We start from the raw sequence: 17,476 nt of genomic DNA, 5'->3' as shown, positions 1-17,476 counted from the left end.
TCTCAGTACTGTATTGGGCCAAGTAGTCTCAGGGGAACAATCAGGCTCAGGAACCTCCGTAAATAGCTCTGCTTTAACCACAACTACCTTGGCTAGTATCTCCGAGGTACTAATTCCAATGCCCCCATATTCTAGTGGACTTCCTTATGCCACTCATTTTAAGGCTTCTCCTTACTGTACCCCTAATCTTGGTTTCCCCCCAACATTCACGCCTTGTCAGGATTATTCTTGGGAGAAACGTCAAGTTGCTAAAGGTTTCTCCCTTTCCCCCTCTCTTAAGAGGTATGTTTATGACTTTAGCAACAGTGCCAACTCCTCTACAGGAGTGGGTTGGTCCTGGTTTCAATGGCTGATTTCCAACACAAAGGGGGCTTCAGCTGATATTTCTGCACTGGCTCAATTGCTGGGAGCCAAAAGTTGGTTGGCTAATGTTTCTGGCACTGTTTACGAGAGTGAGCGAGGTAGTAGACTCACATCTGTTTCGTTCAACTCTCTGTTGGATAATGCCACATTGCCCCCTGCAGCGGTTTGTGTTCAATCTCCGTTCTTACTCCTTTTGGCTAATGACACCTCGTCAGAAATGCTGGATTGTTTTAATGTTAATTGTTTCTTATCTGAATGTTGGGATGGTTCTTCGGCTGTAGCAGTGGTTATGAAAATTCCAACCTTTGTTCCAATCCCAGTTATTGCGGACCCTGATAAATTCCCCATTGTTGAGCTACTTAGAGTCCGCAGGGATTTTGGAATCACAGCTGCTATAGTGACAGCCGTGGCGGTATCTGCTGCTGCAGCGGTCGCGGCCGGAGTGGCCATGGCCAATCAAGTGCAGACTGCTGCCTCCGTTAATCAAGTTGTTCAACAAACTTCTATGATACTTGAGTCCCAAAATGCAATTAATCAACATATTTTGTCAGGGATCTTAGCTGCCAACCAAAGAATAGATTTACTCCAAGCTCAGGTAGAAGAATTGGCTGATTTGGTGCTTTTGGGCTGTGTTGATCAACGTGCACATTTATGCATAACCTCTGTCAGATTTAATGATTCCAGGAATGCCTCCCGTATCATCGGAGAATACTTGGCCGGAAATTGGTCCATGGCAGCGGAAGACATGATCCAGTCTCAACTAACCCAGATAGCTGTCTTGAATAGTACCCACGTTGATCCCATAACGTTGGGTCAATTCACTGATTGGATATCTTCTGCCTTTTCCTTTTTTAAAGAGTGGGTGGGGGTAGGCATTTTTGGCGCAATGTGTTGCTTCGGTATGGTTCTCTGCTTGTGGTTTCTCTGCCGCCTTAAGGCCCGCAATGCTCGCGATAAAGCTATGATTATACAAGCACTTGCAGCTTTGGAAACTGGCAACTCACCTCAAGTTTGGCTTGCACAAATTAAACAGTAAACCTTTGACATGGTCGTTGCACCCCAAGTTTTACGGACATTGCACTGGGAACGACATGTCCTTCCTTGTTATTCTCCTAGTGTTGGAAAGCCCTTGCACTCTGCCGGCTTTACTGCCATTGCACACAGATGGGTTTCCACGCTAGTACTTTTCTATCGCTCTATGACCCGTGCCTTTCTTTTAGGGTGTTGCCAACTTGTTTGTCGTTGTATTTCTATACAGCCACAGTTCAGCCTCAGAGACCTAATCATGACTGGCTGAGTAGATACCATTAAACGCCTTGGCAACAACGAGCTGATCTTGTAGTACCCAGAGACGGGCAACTTTCACGCTTGCACTGCAACCTAAGACAGGGGAATGGGGCCTCCCCAAAGACGGGTAAGCAATGTAAGGGCAGTGAACGACCTAAGACAGGGGATACTTGATTCCCTTTGACGTGCTATAAACAGAAGGAAAAAACTGCTGGCAGTGGATTCCCCCCGGCCCCCAGGGCTTGGATCCAGCCCTGATTTGTATGCACGTCAAGGAGGCCAGCTCACAGGGCCTTAACAGCTTTGTGGTGTCTGTTTTCATATTCAGCCAATAACGGTCATGTGGGAACGTCCTGACCTGCTTGGGTCTGATGAGGTTCCTGGTTGAAGGCTTCGTATGAGTAATGGCGATTCACCTCTACTCTTGCCTGTTTTGTTTTTAGTAAACGAAAGGGGGAACTGTGGCGAGCCGCTTCTGCGGACTGTGGTCGCCATTACAAGATGGCGCTGGCCTTGTGGTGGTCTGTGATAAACAACTCCTTCTTTGGGAGAGTTGGCACATGGTTCTTTGACACCCTACGAGAAAGCTCCACGTGGCAGCTTCGCATTGGGTGTTTGGATACTTTATTAAGGCTGGGAGGGGCTTCTGGGGGATTAGAAGAACTCTCGAGAGCTTGAATAAACAGCTGTAAGAAGATTCCCGGTGTTGCGTCTTCCTTGCGGGCAAGGGGGTCGCGACAGATGTTCTTTTACCGGCTCAAAAAATTACATTAGTTTGAATACAATACAATTTGATATTGGCCTCTATCTTTTCTCTTTGGAAACTTTTTGAAATCTTTCAAATATTAGTGATAAATTGCATTCTGTAGGTAATAAAAATGTCAGACTAAGTGAGACATGCTCAATCCACCATCCTATTTACTTAAATATTTAGTTACCACCCCAAACTTGAGGCATTACATTATGTCTTTTAATTAGCATATAGTGAGTTTTTCCTTAAAGACGTCTGCACAAATACACTAGGATATTTTTTTCTAAATCCTTGCTACAGCATATTCTCCTTTCAAATTCTGTGCCCTTATAATCAATCTTCCTTACATGAGTAGGACAAAATCATATTTGCCTTTCTCTTCTTTTACCAAATCAATAGATCTGAGCAGTAATGCATTCCTGGGGAGCTTAAGCTAACATTTGGGGAATATATTATTGATATTCCAATATCTGATCTATTTAGATGAAATGTATAAAGGATATTCTTGTAATCTCTAGAGTATCCAGCTAGTCCAACAAGGTGCTCTATTCCCTGGCCACAAGCTGCTGTGTAGGAAGAGAGGATCACACACAGGTTGGCATTCTCTAAGTAATTCAACAAACATAGAAATTGTGGGCACCTTGGGTCAGCTTCATGTAATTGTTACCTCATAGCCACTCAAAGACATGGCAGATACTGAAGAGACATCACACTCTAAAGTTTCTTAATGGGGCCCTCAACTTGTATATGCTTATGAAAGACAAATAAACAAAAGTTCAAAGATTTCTTATTTTAATATCAAGGGTAAAACTCATCAGTGCCTACACACTGAGCAACATTCACCTCCCCTTTATATTTTTTATTCTCAATATATTGATCCTCTTGTCTTCAGCCTATTAAAAAGCTGAGATTATGAACATGCATCTTCACACCTGGCATTAGGTATAAATACTTTTTAAAGAGTTTCATGTTAAAACCACATGTTCCTCTCATGTAAAAGTACAACAAAACACATGCACACACACACACACACACACACACTCACTCACTCACTTTTTAAAATTCCATACAAAACTAAGAGAAAAAGATGACTTAAAACTCCATATAATTTGAAATGTTCTGGGAACAATACTTCATTATATACTGAATTAGCAGAGAAAATATGGCATTTAGGAAAATCATGCTTACCTACATTGGAAGATGCACTTTAAAAAGTGGGTGCCACCTGATAAGGAAAGAGAAACTGAAAACCCCTTGGACCACAGCTACTCTCAAATATGAATTATTTATATGAGTCAAAATTCTCATGTCTGATCCCGTATATAACAACCACTCTGAAGGGGTGTAGGTAAGAAAGTACAGAACTGGTTTCAGGCCAGACAGAGGTCACCAATCTGGCACAGGACAAAAAGTAGAATTCTGACTGTAAACCCCATTCTTAGGGCCAGACATGGCAGGATATTGAACTCTATCAAATTTAGACTAGGGTGAAAAGATTACAAAGGTGACCTCAGGAAAGTGCAGGTTCTCACAATTAGTTATAACTACTTTTACTCAGCCCATTCTTTTTAATTTTATAATGCCCAGCCCTGCAGACTTCTTATTTTTCAAATAATCTAGACCTTGAAAGTCAGAGGGAAAGGGCCTGTGACAGAGCCACGCAGGCATCCAAAAACCTGGAGATGGTTAAAAAGATTTGCCTGAGACAGAGATGAATTGTCTCCCAGATTTTCAAGCCTAACCTCTATTCTTAGGTTTTTTTTTTCTGATTCAATAATTATCACCTCAATCATTTTTATTTTATAATTTTTACCTGAATAGAAAAAATACCATGCTTAGACCCCTGTACCTCTGAGTGTAAGGTGAATAATTTCAATTCAGGCTGTAAGACCCCAAATTAAAAAAAAAAATGTTAATTATATTCTTTCTCAGACAGAGCTTTCTAAGTGCAAGAATACCTGGCCATAAAAGGGGATATAAGTATTTAATGTTGAATATAATTTTATGTCAACTATCAGTGACAATAATGCCAATGACAGATTCACAAAGGCAAATAATAGAGTGAGAATTACTTTACATTTTTGGATTCTATAACCTTCATACTCTGGCTAAATAAGGCTTTTTGTTTGTTTGTTTGTTTTGTTCCAGAGATAGACCCCAGGGTTGCATTACTGAGGAACATCTCCAGTTGTTTTCAAAATCTATTTATTTATTTATTTATTTATTTTTTTTTTTTTTGCCAGAATCTCACTAAATCTTTGAGCCTGTCCCTAAGCTTGTGATTAACTTTCTTTAGTATCCTGACACCAGCATTACAGGTATGTTACAACACACCCAGCTCATGTTTAGAAATTTTGAAGCAATTAGATTTTAGAAAAAGTAGACAATCTTCTACAGCATCATAGTTGGAAGAAATAAAATGATAAATATATGTGTAACTGAACTTTTAGTCTTTGGAAGGAAAACAAATAACATAAATAATTATAAGTATGTATAAATAAATTTCTATAAATTCTTATAACTTATAAGTTATCACAAATAATTGGTACTTTATAATAATTTAAGTTATAAAATAATTAAATATTACATTATAATAAAATTCTGATTATAATTTCTAAGTAAATTTTTATATTTTTAACCCAATATATCCATAATTTTATCATTCCAATATAGAAACAATGAAAATTGTTAGCTTATTACCTGTATTTTTCATTAAATTTTCAAATCTCACACTTCTTTCCACTTCTAATACTTCTCAGTGTAGATCAACCACATTTCAAGAATTCATTAGCCACATGTGGCAAATGGCTGTCACATCACAAGTGTATATCTGAGTGCTGTGATTCCCTGAACAGTAGATAATTGAATGACTAAAACCCTCTTTTCTTATCAGATGTGAGGAAATATGTCTTCCTTAACAATATTTCTCCTTTAAACTAAATGACAGAGAAATGGTATTTTTAGACCCAGGAGTGTGCTATAAGGTGAGAATTGCCTAAGGCAGGCCATTCTTCCAAAGTGATAACTGTTAAAGTCAGTAGCTTTTTCATATATTAGACAGCAAACAAATGATGATTCAAATCCAGACGGAACTGTCCTCATGTCGTCGTATCTGTCGACACCTTGAAACTGAAATTTAGTTGTGAACAAAAAGATTAACTTTTTTTCGTTTATTTTCCCATTGGGCCTTCATCCTAGTGATCCAGCTATGGTTGTCTGGTTTATCTTTTGTTGCAGAGTATGCTGTGAGTTAAAGTACTAATAACGTTTTTATGTCTACATGAATTTTGGCATTACTCAAAATAAATTTATACGACTTTCAACATTAAATCAAGAAAAATTCAGTGCTTCTTCCAAGCCTAAATCCATGCAGTTAACTTGAAATTAGCATGTTTTGAATTCTGGCTTCCTGTTTCCATTACATGTATTTAAGCTACTAAGTATTACAAAGCTGTCAAGTATCACAAACTACCAGCAAACTGACTAACTCATGATTCAAATGAGCAGTTTATGAGAAAGCCAAATGTGGACTGGGTTTATCAGGGCTATTCTGATTTCAGCAGATACTTTAGAAGTGTAAGCTCAGCTATTGAACATGGTTACCCTGTTTCTGGAAAAGAGATGGCTGTCCACTGTGGTCTTTTCATTCTCATCCACATAGCCTCTTCTCCTTCATAAGCCTAATATGAACTACTTCTTGTTGAGATGATGGGATTTACAAAGACAAAAACAGGAAGAATTCAAGACACTTTAGATCAAAGCACAATACCAGTACATTTGCATATTCTCTCTCTTCTACTTGGTGTAATATAATAGCCATTTTCAAATTCACATATTGGCAAAGAGACACTACCTCTTGATAAGGACAGCTATAAAAGAGTATTGCCAATTGCTCGGATACAGGGAAGAATATGGAACTGGAGATATTTTTTGCATTTTATGCTTTTTTTCTTTTCTTTCAGAGAACATTTTTTATGTTTATTCTAAATTAATAAAACTTTACAATGCCACAGGTACTAAAAGGCTATTCAGGGTTTAAACTCAGAATCACAACTGACTGCCTCAAGAATTCAGATTTTCCCCAGTTCACAATAATCATGAAACTTTTCTAGGGCTCTTGATATAGTTCAGTCGAATGCAAAAGGCCCTGGGTTGAATTCCCAGCACCAAAAAAAAAAAAAAAAAAAAAATTTATAAAATATTTTCTAGGAATTAAGGAATTGAAGGATTACACCTCTGCTATAGAAGCATAATATTTTTAGGCTTCATATCCTTTAATATTTTTTCCTATTCAAACACTTTTAAGAACATTCAAGTTTGTGTGTATGTGTGTGTGTGTGTGTGTGTGTGTGTGTGTGTGTGTTTAATAGGGAATAATTTGTGTAAATCAATATGGACTATGTTTTGAAAATAAACCTAATTATTCATTTTTATTTTTCATCATGAGATAATAGTGAAAATGTGCATAACACACAGTGTATCTTCAACTTAGTTTACTCTTTTTTTTGGTGTTCATAGTCTACTCATGATTTTTAATCTAGACTAACCCTAGACATTATTTTTATGAAAGAGTTTCTTAATATGAAAGCAAGAGAACAAGATAGGTCTACTGAAAAAAATATTTCCTCCACAAAGAGTTTGACTAAACACCTGAGGATGCATATATATATATATATATATATATATATATATATATATATATATATATATATATTCTTTTATTTTTTTTCAACTTTGCAAATCTATTCTCTATATGCCCCACATGAAAGGCTGAAGTAGACAACTCCACACAGCACACAAGGAAACCATACAGAGCTAATGTGTTTTCAACTATGAACCAATGATTCCTAGTTCTGGCTAAAGTATGCAGTCACCTGAAGGGCTCCTTAATTTCCAAAAATAAAAATAAATAAATATTGCATTAAAACAATGTAATCCATATCCCTGGAGAGAAATCCAGGCATTCATGTCTTTGAAAGATATGAAATAAATTACTATGTGTAGCAAAACTAAAAACTACTACTTTAAATTAATATCTTTTGATGAATGAGTTGCAAAGATATATAAGATATGTGCTCATGAGTGTGGCCACACAATTTCTCAGTATTTTTGTTTGTGTGTTTTCTTTTAGCTATGAAATATACTTGTGATAACCAACTAACAATTTGAAAATCTTATTTTTGAATCAAAGTTCTGGAGATTATTGTTGATAAGTGCTTAGGGTTATAGCATTATGTTTGAAGTGAGTGAGCACATTATGGCAGAAGCCCATGGCATACAGAAGCACCAGGTGTCAACAATTCCTTTGAAGTATATACTCTACAATGAACTAAACAATTCTAAATATGACTTATTTTTGTAAAGTTTCCACTAAATAAAACACCCTTGGGAATAAACCTTAAATACAGGGACTATTATGGGGAAGTTATCTAAACCAGAGCACCTGTATTGTGTTATTGATTTCCTCTACTGAGGATATCAATAACAATAACACAATTGAGAGTCATTTTGCCAATTCAACTCAGTTAAAAAATACTGGGAATACATCAGGCACAGGACATAGTTCTAAGTGCCTTGATTATGAACCACATCTTTTTATCAAATAATTTAATTGGAGAGAATTATTTTTAAAGAAATGTGTTAAGCCATGTGTTGTGCTGCATGCCAGTAATCCTAGCAATGAGGGTGCCTGATGATTTTGGAATGCAAGTTCAATGACAGAATTTGTAACATAGTATGGTGTCATTTCAAAGAAAAAAATATTATCAAAGTGAATATTTTACCAGTGTGTGGGGGGGAAATATATATATATATATATCTCCAGTGGTGTATGGGGGGGGTAGGTGTGTGCATGTATATATATTTGGTGATATTTACACACATCCTCTGTACTGAGGGAAAAAATGAATAAAAAAATGTTTACCAAATTGTTGCTGAATTATATAAATAAATAAAGATATGCCATGGATAGAATGATAAAATATTAAAATAGAAAGGGAACTAATTTGATATTTGTAATAAATCATAAATTGTTGCTTGTATGATGAGAAACCTAATTATTTCACAAACATAACTTAAAATTTTCATTAAAGTATGATGCACATATAAAAGCACATAAATCATTTATGTAAAGATTCAAAAGTTATTCAAAAGTAAACACATTTTGAATCAGCCCTGCTCAGGAAAATCTAAATCAGTTTTTTCACCTACTATCCCAAAGAGCAAAAAGGTTCTTAGTAACTAGAATGGGAATGTTTTATTACATAAAAATAAAATGTATCTAAATAAAGTAAATATTTTACCAGTTACCCAGATTTAATACCTGTTTATCATGTGCCATTTTTATTTTTTTCTATGCTCCTACCCATTTCACAACATAGGCCAGCCTTCCTCCCTTTATATTTATTTTTGGTGGGGTCATATGTACATGTCTTGAATGTCATAGAAATATATTATATAGTTTTAACAAATAGAATGATAAAAGCCTTCACTGCTTTTAAGCACAGAATATTTACATAATCACCCCCCAAAAAACATTTTCTTTTACATGTAACTTTTTTTTCCCCAGAAGGATGTTACTGTAATGGATTATAAAAACTATAATTTTATTTTGCCTGGCATAATGCCATATAATTTAAATACAGCTGCTGTAATAGTCAACAAGCATGTGTACATCAGTAAAGTGTTCCTTTCAACATTGAAATTGTTCATTTCAACATTCAAGAACATTTGAGTTATTTCTTATTTTGGACCATTAGGACAAGTGGGGACATCAATAATTTAAAACAAATAATTATTAAACTAAGCTTATTCTTTTCTATTATTTCAATGACACTGTATATTATTTTTACTGGTTGCTATGAAAATCATAATTTCCATTTTACCATTTCAATTTAATTAGAGTCAATGTTATATAAATTTACTAAAATCAAAATAAAAATCATACCATAGCCCAATGATGAAAGGCATACATTAAGTGAGGGCAATGTAGGGAATATAAAGAAATAGTAGCTCCTGACTCACTCTCCATCCATGAATACATTAAATGGAAATATTATGTTTCAAGTTCCTCTTAGGCAAAGTAAAAAAATGAGTTGAGAGATTTATATAAACTGTACAACTGGGAAATTATCTAACCCTTGTTGATTTTTAAAAGCTAGGGTAGGCTTGGGCGTCAGTCCAGCCTTAGGCAATGTGCTATGTAATTGGAACAGAATTACCAACAGCTAGTGAAACCCTGAAAAGAGGAAGATTGGGACTATATATATATAAAACCCTACCGCTAAATAATTTTCTATGCTTTAGATCTTAATTTTGCTTGTGCTAAGGAAGAACCTTCACATTAATAGTACTAAGAATACAAAAAGAAATGATAGTTATCTATGTTCATGCAAGAGCATCCATGGGCTTAAAACCCTGGGATCCGGACAGAGAAGTTAAATCACAAATAACTTGTTTTATGCATTTATGGGTGTTCAGCACACAAAAAGCTCCAGTCTCTAGCTTGCTCCTCTAAAAATTCCATGACAGCCAATTTTTCGCAGCAGGAAAATTTTTCTCCACTGACTGATGTAATCTCTTAACATTTTCCATTCAATGGAAGAAACTAGTTACCTCACATATAAGAAAACACTCTGAAAAAGAAAGGTAGGAGGGTTAGGCAGAGGACCCCAAATAAAAAGACCTTCAAAATGCTCAAGTTCTGGTAATGAAGCTTACTGATCATATGCAAATCTCCTCGAGATCACAAACTATTGGTTTACCATTGATTTGCAAGCATTTAAAGGGACTTCTAAAATCCCAAGCAGGATCTTTTTGTTAAATATCAGTCTAAATTTAATAGGTATAGTTTCTCAGAAAAGTAGCTGAAAGAAAATTTCAAATTCCACTGCTTTAAAAAAATGTCTCCACTAAATTAATATTATAGTATATTGTGAAAGTGTTACTTTCTTCCACATTCATGTAATTGTTTAACTTTTATATAGTAGCCTTTTAACAGCTGTGCTTCAGCTGCAGAAGCTCTTACACCTGGCTGGTGCACTAAAAATTTGTTTGCACTTAAAAATAAAAATGTGATTTACATACATATGAGTTTATCTATGGTGGTTTCTAATTTTATAACATATGCTAGTGTCAGGTAAAGATAGCTGGTACTTTTGCTCTTATATATCACAAAGTCCTTGGCAAATTTTATATACATTAAACCTTTTAAGAGAATTTTAAATTTTGTTCTGATTCTTTCTTAAAGTATGGTAAAATTTTGATGGGGTATTATAGAAAATGGTCTTCTTTATAATGACAGTTTCATCATCTATAAATAGGGTGTACATTGAGTCTTTTGTGTGCTTTTTTTTATTTTGAATTTTCTCAAACTCTGCACATTTCCTTTCATAATATGCTTACATATAAAATGCAACACTCATGCGAAATCTATAAAAAATGTATCTGGTGTTTTATATTTTTTTGTTAAACTAGATGTAACACAATAAGAAAGTATATGGTTTCTATAGTCATTATTTCCCACAATATCATATTTATTTCTTCCTAAATGTACATTCATTTTAACCATGCACTGGGTTTCAAATCTGAAGGAATATAGCTGTATTCTCTTATGTACAAGTTTTATAATTTTAGTGTCTGTTTGTGGTAGGAGTGTATCATGTATGTTTAATAATGAAAAAAAGCTTCTAAAAATGGATACTAAGAGTTTAAGGTCTATGTTCTTTTTTTGAGAATGCATTTATTCTGTGTTAGTCAATAATATTTGTGTATATTATGTGATTTTATTTTTTATTATTTTTTGTGATTTTGGGGATTAAATCCATGGTGTCCTATTAGTGAGCTATATTCTCAGCTATTTTTAAAATTTTGATTTGAGATGGGGTTTTGCTCAACTTTAGAATTGTGGTGCTCTTGCCATTGCTTTTAAAGTACAGGCTATTTCAGGTGTGCAAAAAATATACATTATATGTCCCTCTTATTTATGTTAACTTATGAATTCTTTGTTTTCTTTTCTATTTAAGAATATTTGTTATTAGTTCTTATATTCAATATTTAGTGTGTGAAAATAAGCTGTTATGTGGTATGAGTGAAGGGTACAATAGCATTATATTATCACACAGATGTCTCAATACGCTAACATTTTTCTTTTAAATGAAGGCAATTTTTTTTTGTTCCATACACTATAACATCTATGAGGTACCACTGCCTAAATAGCAAGAAAGGGTTTTGTCTGGAGTTCTCCACTTATTTATTTCATTATGAGGTCTACACTTAAACATTGAGTCACATCCCCAGCACTTTTTTGTATTTTATTTAGAAAAGTAATCTTGCTGAGTTGCTAAGTGCCACATTAAGTTTCTGAGACTGGCTTTGAAATCATGATCCTCCTCCCCATACAGGACAGGCTGACAACTTCCCCACAGCCTGAAGCCCTGGTGGTGGCAGAGATATGGTCACAGGCCCTAATAATACCAATCTGGAGAGGAAAAGTGGAGACAATATTTTCTTCTTCTGAAAAGTATACTCTGGTTTTATGAACATCCAGAATATATGGCCTGTCTTTTTTGATGCTTTAAAGTGCTGATTCAGAATGTAACTGAGAAGGTGGAAAGATAGCTCAAATTTGAATCTTGGGTCCAAGCCTAGCTCTACTCCAGACTATTGTGGGTGTGATCTGCTAATGTACCTCTTCTGCAACCCATGTTTGGAACAGTGGCTGAAGGACTGTATGCAACAGGAACAATGTCTGCACAATTCCCACACTCCAGGTGCAGTGCCCACCCTTTCCTCTCACCTCTGGAAGCCCTTTGTGTTCCCCAGCACTAATATGGGGAGGGTGTAACAGAAACCAGGGCATTCGGTGCCTCCCCATGACCAAGACCAAGTCGTACGGGTTACAGATGTAGTTGCTCTGGCCCTTTTGAGGAGATTGCCATTCTTGTAAGAGTGCCTTGGGTTTGTTTTAATCATATAAAGGAGAAGCACATAAACACAGGCACTGTCACAGAGAGCTACAGCTTTCTTTTTTTAAATTTTTTTAAGAGAGAGAGAGAGTATATATATATATATATATATATATATATATATATATATATATATATATATATATATAGTTTTGGGTGGACACAGCATCTTTATTTTATTTTTATGTGGTGCTAAGGTTCGAACCCCGTGCATGCCAGGCAAGTGCATTACCACTTGAGCCACATCCCCAGCCAGAGCTACAGTATTCTATAAGCAGTAGTGAAGAGCCATTTGGGAAGGTCGAGGGTTGTTCGGGAGATGAGGGTGTGGGAGGTGATGGAGAACTTGGAAAAGAGATTTCCTTCTATTTGTACAGGAAGAAAAGATGAGACAGCATAAGTGGATTTATGGTTAGTATGTTATTATAATTTCAGTGAGCTTTAGGGGGCATGAGCCATCTCTGGTATTCTGGTACCTGGATATGCTATGATTAGATCAGACAAAAACTGACCTTGGGTGTGGGAGCACAATAGGAAGGATATTGGTGGTATGGAAATTATATTAGTTAATTCACACATGAACAACTTTGAAGCTGGCTGACTATCTATAAAAATTAGCTTGCTCCAGAAGGTCATGACTGGGTGAAGTCATCCATGCCTGGGTGAGGTGGTCCATGCCTATAAATCAAGTGATTCAGGGGACTGAAGCTAGTGGATTGTAAGGTAAAGGTCAGCCTGAGCAATTTAGTGAAACACTGGCTCACAATAACATTAAAAAAAAAAAAATCTAGGGATCTTCTTCAGGTGTAGTTGAACAGCTACAGAATGCTCGTGAGTTAAATCCCCAGTACCTTCTTCTCTCCCCAACATACACACACCCACCAACAAACACACACACAGTCAAGAATTTATCCCCTTCAAGGTCAGAATAGCCCCATTTTCAAAGAAAGAGAGTCCCAACTGTAAAATGCCTTGGTAACACAAGTACTTTCTATTTCCAGAAAAAAAAAAAAAAGAAAATGACTCTGTAGGTGCTTCTAGAGGCTTGCTCTCTGCTCCATCAGGCAAGGGCTTGTGTTTGTGATCCTTTTTTTTTTAATTTTTTGCTTCATGGACCCTATGCAGCCTTTTGCGTGACTGCAGAGAAGGAGGACTCCTTGTTTTAGTGAGGCATAAAGTTTGGCCAGCAGAGGAGAGAATTCTGATGCCTGTCAACAGTCTCTCCTCTGTCCTTTGATTCTCAATTTGTCACTATGTGATACCTGCCTGGGACAAGCTCAGGATGTTTGGGAAAAAGATAGACTACTCAGGTACAGAAAAGAGGGTAGTGGCCTGGCTTTGAATCTTACTGGAGCTTTATCTCTCTGATGGCACCTTGGAAGAGGAAAGTGAACCACTGCACAGAAAATTCTGGAATGTGCAGGATCAGAAATGTTTTTCTTATAGATGGCACAATAATTTCCCAGGTTACCAGCTCCAGCATGGGGCTGCAGATTCTGATGGCTTGAATATTAATTTGTGTGTGTGTGTGCGTGCACGCACGCACATGCGCACATGAATGCAGGTGAAGTCCTCAGTGACTCACTATTTATTCTTGGAATGGAAGATGTGAAAAGACTACTTCCTCAATGGAGTTACTGCTAAGGAAGGATCTTGCCTATTGTTTTAGTAGAGTCATCTGGCTTGATATTGACAACTGACCTGGGACTGGTAAGGTTTGGGAAGGATGGTAAAACTCTTTGACAGAGAGTTAGTAGCATCACAATCAGGCCCAAATTAAAAATTCTCCTGCCTGCAGGCTTTAGTTTTCTTCTAATAATATGCTATGTTTCTTCTTCTGCTCCTTCTTTTGTTTCCTTCTTGACTTCCTCACTACTGGAAGACAATAATTTTGCTTAAAGCACTGGGGATAAAATAATGAATTAGAAAAATACCATTTTTTTTTTCAGCATATATGGTCTATCCCATGGTTCCTGAGCCTGAGTATGGTAAAACTTAGAGACCAAAGACTTGTTTTTTCTAAGGGGCTTGCCCATCATGATGATGTTTAGTAATCCTATTCCCAACCTTGAAAATAAAAAAATGCCTTTAGAAGGCCCAATGTCCACTGCGTGTAACCACTGCCATGGCTGAGACTACTGAGCAGTGAGGCATGAAGCTAAGTCTACACCTGCAGTGGAGTTTGCATGGATGTCTCTGTGCCTTTTTGTGGTCAGTTTCATTTAGAGTTATGATCTTCCTAAGTTCTTAAGCTTTCCCACATTACTTATATTTGTATGGTTTCTCCCCATTATGAATTCTCTGGTGTTGAGTAAGGCATAATCTTTTATTAAAAGTTTTGCTACCTTTTTTACATTTGTATAGGTTTTCTCCAGTATGAATTCTCTGGTGTTGAATAAGGCAGGATTTTTGAGTCTGAATTACTGGAACTTTCAGGGGTTTTGTGCACACCTATTGTGAGAGTAATTGATCAGAGGCTATGAAATAAATCCCCAATCAACAGAGGCACCATCTTAATATTTGGGGATTATCATGGAGGTATTTCTATGACAGTAAAAATCAGTGGAGGTATCTGTGCTTTATAGCACTATGGTGATCACTAAGTAACTATAGCTATTATTGTTGGTTTTTGTTTGTTTGTTTGTTTAAAAAGCTTTTTAAATGAATCAATTGTTCAGAATTATGCACAGCAAAACTGAGTCTGACAACCACAAAACCTGAGTCTCTGTCTTTTTTTTTTTTTTTTTTGTACTTGGGAGCAAACCAAACTGCTCTCTACCACTGAGGCACATCCACAAATCTTTATACTTAGACTTAGGATCTTTCTATGATGCTTAGATTCTTGTGAAAAGCTGAGGCTGGTTTTGAAACTGTGATCCACCTTCCTCAGCCTCTCTTGCTGTTTGGGTAAAAAGTATGGAATACCATGCCCAGCTGAAGACTGAGTATTCCAGAATCCTGAGAGAACCTGAAGTATTGCAGTGGAAGAGATTTTCTCATATTTTATTAATTGTTAAAACATCATTCCCTGGAAAGAAGCACCTTGAAGAGCCAAAGATGGGTCCAGGAAAAGATATAACTTTTTGAGCTTTCACAGTGAGGCTTGGGAAAGACCTGCCTTTTCCTGGGTGACACAACTCTATTCTTGTAAGTGTTACTGGCAGGATGCACTCGTCAGTTCAAATGCTTTTCATTGACACCATATTTTAACCATACTTTTTTTTTCAAATGTAACAAAACTAATGATTTAACAAGTGTGCAGGGATATATATATATATTTGTATGTAAGCAAAGCCGCACATTGGTACAAAGACACACAGTGCTTCCCCTGGTCTGTCTATTAAATGCTATAGTATGTTTAGGTGTGGGAAAACGTAGTATGCTTCTTTCTCATTAGTGCAGACCCTCTGGAGGCTCAGGGACTCAAAGTCACGGAAGGAGGCTAAGGGCCCTACGGGTCATAGAAAGGCCTCCTGCTACCTATTCAGTGTGAGCATTCACACCCACTACATGTGTGGATTTAACCACAACGTGTTGCATTTTGCTGTTCAATATCCTTGTTTCTCAGCTACCTGGTTTCAAACTTGTGAACTCTGCATTTGATGTAGAAAGCTAAGATGTATCATGCAGGACATTTTAAAAGCAAGAATCTAATACCTGAAGTGTGATTAAACCATTTTTTGAATGGTTTTTATGGATATGAAATCCTGAGTAAAATTTTTTAACTAACTACAGAGCAAAAGACATTGATTTGTGGGTGCAGTGATGCATGCCTGTCATCTAAGCAGCACAGGAGTCTGAAGCAGGAGAATCACAAGTTCAAATCCAGCCTTAGTAGTAAAAGTGAGGCCCTAAGCAACTCAGTAAAATTGTCTCTCTAAATACAAAATAGGGCTGGGATGTGCCTTAGTGGTTGAGTGCCCTGAATTCAATCCTCAGTATACTCCCAAAATAAAATAAAATAAATAAGACATTGACAAAGAACATACTGTCCATCTGAGGTTATTGGGAAAACACTGATGTGATCATAGACTTCAGGCATAAGATAGTATTATTAATGTGTTGGTTTGGTACAAAAGAGGCCTTTAAATCCAGAGATAGCTTTGGAAAAAAGAAGATGATTTGAAATCAATCAATACAGAGAAACTGAGGAAAGGACAAGTGAACCTGGAGAGGTCCACAGAAGTAAAGAGGGCCAAGGATCCAACCATGTTTCCTGCCCACTTCCATGGGCTCTTGAGTAATGGCCAGTTGGGCAAGTGTTGGTATTTCATGGAGTCAGCACTGCAGAGCTACCTCTGAGCAATTTTAATTTTTCTTTCCAGTATGAAATTTTTGGTGACCAATGAGGTGTGATCTTACAATAAATGACTTTTAAAGTCTATAGATCTGTGAGAATAGTCTCAAGTATGAATGATCTGTTTCTTGTTAACACTTGAAGCATACTTAAAACCTTGCCACATTCTTAATATTTACATGGCTCTTATCCAGTATGAATATTTGGTGAACAACAATAATTTTCCTAATAGAATAGCTTTGCCACATTCTTTGTATTTGTATGGTTTCTCCACAGGGTGAATTCTCTGGTGTTGAGAAATGTGTGATCTTTGATAAAGAGCATTGCCATATTCTTTACACTTGTATGGCTTTAACCCAGTATTAATTCTCTGGTGTCAGATAAGATATGATCTATGACTAAAAGCTTTGCCACATTCTTTGCATTTGTATGGCTTTTTTCCCATATGAAGTTTCTCGTGTTGACTAAGGAGTGACCTTCAATTAGAAGCTTTTACACGTTATTGATATTTGTATGGTTTCTCCCCAGTATGAATTCTCTATTGTTGAGGAAGGCATAACATTTTATTAAAAGCTTTGCCACTTTCTTTACGTTTGTATGGCTTTTCTCCAGTATGAATTCTCTCTTGTTGAGTAAGGCATGATTTTTTATTTATAGCTTTGCCACATTCTTTACATTTGTATGGCATTTCATTAGTATGAAGTCTCTGATGTTGACAAAGTTGTGATTTTCTGCTGCACCCCTCCCCTGACTCAGGCAATGGCAAGGCCCTACTGAAGTGGATGGTGCAAGGCATCCATCCTCTGGAGGAGC

The sequence above is a fragment of the Spermophilus citellus genome (assembly GCF_964194105.1).
Source record: "Spermophilus citellus genome assembly, chromosome: 19".
In the NCBI taxonomy this organism is placed as follows: domain Eukaryota; kingdom Metazoa; phylum Chordata; class Mammalia; order Rodentia; family Sciuridae; genus Spermophilus; species Spermophilus citellus.
The sequence above is the reverse complement of the archived record's forward strand: the minus strand, read 5'-3'. Positions refer to the sequence as shown.